At 53.5% G+C, this 2017-nt stretch overlaps 1 pseudogene across 1 annotated transcript; it reads right to left on the bottom strand.

The window, feature by feature from the left end:
- Positions 1-557: 557 nt before the first annotated feature.
- LOC309839473 (ferritin light chain-like) lies at positions 558-1763 on the bottom strand (annotated as a pseudogene). Its single transcript has 2 exons — positions 1657-1763; positions 558-1154 (listed from the first exon to the last, which is right to left on the bottom strand). The product of its transcript is annotated as a ferritin light chain-like (transcript).
- Positions 1764-2017: the final 254 nt, after the last annotated feature.

The following is a 2017-nucleotide window of genomic DNA, read 5'->3' on the forward strand; positions in this document are numbered from 1 at the left end:
TGCTGCAAAAAGCTTTGTTGTTTCCATTTGGTCCAAGGCTTGGGAGAGGGCTCCAGGGTGGTTAAAAGCTGCCTAGTGGGACTTCCCTGGTGGCGCAGTGGTTAAGAATCCACCTGCCAATGCAGGGGACACAGGTTCGAGCCTTAGTCTGGGATAGATCCCACAGGTGGCGGAGCAACTAAGCCCGTGTGCCACAACTACTGAGCCTGCGCTCTAGAGCCCGCAAGCCACAACTACTGAAGCCCACGTGCCACACTACTGAGCCTGAGCTCTAGAGCCCACGTGCCACAACTACTGAGCCCACATGCCACAACTACTGAAGCCTGCACGCCTAGAGCCCGTGCTCCGCAACAAGAGAAGCCACCGCAACGAAGAGTAGCGCCCCCGCTCGCCGCAACTAGAGAAAGCCCGCGCGCAGCAACGAAGACCCAATGCAGCCAAAAATAAAAAAATAAAATAAATAAATATATTATTAAAAAAAAACTGTCTAGTACAACTTCAGGCCAAAGCCCTGACACCACAGGGGCTCCTCAAAGGCCGCTGGGCTCCGGACGCTCCTACTCGTGCTGGAGGGCGAGCCTTTCGACGAGGGCCTCGCCCAGCCCCACCTGGGGACCAGCCGGCCTGCGGAGGTTGGTCAGGTGGGCGTGCATCTTCTGGATGAGTTTCACCTGCTCATCTAGGAGGCAGCTCTCCAGGAAGTCACAGAGGCGGGGGTCTGCGCGGGCAGAGCCCGGGGCGTGCAGGTCTACAAGGGCCTGGTTCAGGTCCTCCGCGAGCATGACGGCTTCCACAGCGTCCTGGGTTTCACCCCACTCATCCTGAGACGCTTCTGCACGTCCTGGAAGAGGGCGCGGCTGCCGCGCTGCTTTTGCATTTTCAAGAGGCGCTGGGCGTCCTCACGCTTCCCCTCGGGCACTTCGCGGAAAAAGTGGCCCAGGCCCTCCAGAGCCGCGTAGTGGCGGTGGAAATAGGAGCGCAGAGAGAGGTAGGTGCGGGAGGCCGGCAGATGCCTGTTGACCAGGCGGTTGACGGCGGCCTCCACCTCGGCGGAATCATTCTGACGAATCTGGGAGCTCGTGGTGGATCGGTAATACAGAGTTAAGCTCAAAATATGGTGTTGGCGGTCCCGGTGGCTGAGGACAGCTGAGCGGCTGGTTCCGAAGGTTGCGAGTGGAACACAGGTTGGAGGTGGTCAGAGGCGGGAGCGAGGGGCGCCCCTGGGTCTGTTCTGTCCAAACACTGTTGTAGCAGGAGACGGAGCCGCGGGAGTGCCCAGTGCACTGCCTGTGTGTTGTTTTTTATCAGGAATTCCATCTGTTCTTGATTCGTAGCACATGCTTTTGTTTGTTGATTTTAAATACACTTATTTTAAAATCCTTTCCAAATTGTTCTATTATTTCGACTTTCTTTTATATGACTCCTCTTAGATGTTGGCTTCCTTGTGCGGGTGTTGGGTTTCATTGTGGCCTTTGTAGGTTTTTTTGGAACGCTCATCTTCATGGAGGCTTTTTTTCTCTCCCATTCACTGTCCCTGGAAAGTGGTTTTACGATGGGCTTCAGCCCAACGTCTTGAGGACCAAAGTCAGTGGCTCAGGGCTTTTGCTCTGTGGGCACATCACGCTTCCAAAGCAGGAGCTCACACAAAATGCATACCTGGTGGCTGACTGTGCAGTCTCTCTGCTTTCTTGCTCTATCAGGGGCAGTTTGTTTCCAGTGGATAGGTGGGCCTTGTTCACCTTCACATATAGCCGGGGGACCATGAGCAGTGTCCCCACTGGAAATGGGGGTGTGTGGGTGTTCCTTACTCCTTGGTTGGATTTCAAATTCCAGACTTGTGGTCAAAAGGTACCAACTTACAGTTATAAGATAAATAAGTACCAGGGAGGTAATGTACACCATCATGACCGTAGTTAACACTGCTGTGTGGTATATTTGAATGTTGATAAGAGAGTAGGTCCTAAAAGTTCTCATGACAAGGAGAAGCACATTTTTCTTCTCTTTTTGTATCTATATG

The sequence above is a fragment of the Grampus griseus genome (assembly GCF_964374135.1).
Source record: "Grampus griseus genome assembly, chromosome: X".
NCBI lineage: Eukaryota > Metazoa > Chordata > Mammalia > Artiodactyla > Delphinidae > Grampus > Grampus griseus.